We start from the raw sequence: 307 nt of genomic DNA on the forward strand, positions 1-307 counted from the left end.
CGCGTATGGTCGGCATGGCAACCGCGGACAACCAGTAAAATCAGTGCTAAAAAAAGGTGGACTCGCGCTGCGACTAGCGCGAGCCCGTCGCGATGGTAGCGGGCGAGCGAACGTTCTCGAACGTTGGATCGCCTAACGCTAAATAATTAATCTCGCTCTCGAACACTTGAATATAGGTGATTTTTGGCGATCGTTTGGTACATATACCTGGTTGTCATTAGCCTAATTTACATCAAACATTTAATATTAGGTGAAGTAAAAAGTTCTGAGCGTTTTCCGCTAGATGTCTTTAGTGAGCCATATCTCA

At 45.9% G+C, this 307-nt stretch overlaps 1 pseudogene; it reads right to left on the reverse strand.

Annotated features, from left to right (window-relative positions):
• Positions 1 to 307, reverse strand: part of LOC116853285 — a 3,125-nt pseudogene that overhangs the window by 1,568 nt on the left and 1,250 nt on the right.

Source organism: Odontomachus brunneus, unplaced genomic scaffold (genome assembly GCF_010583005.1).
Source record: "Odontomachus brunneus isolate Ranch 3 - 2012 unplaced genomic scaffold, Obru_v1 Obru_scaffold_300, whole genome shotgun sequence".
NCBI classification, from domain to species: Eukaryota; Metazoa; Arthropoda; class Insecta; order Hymenoptera; family Formicidae; genus Odontomachus; species Odontomachus brunneus.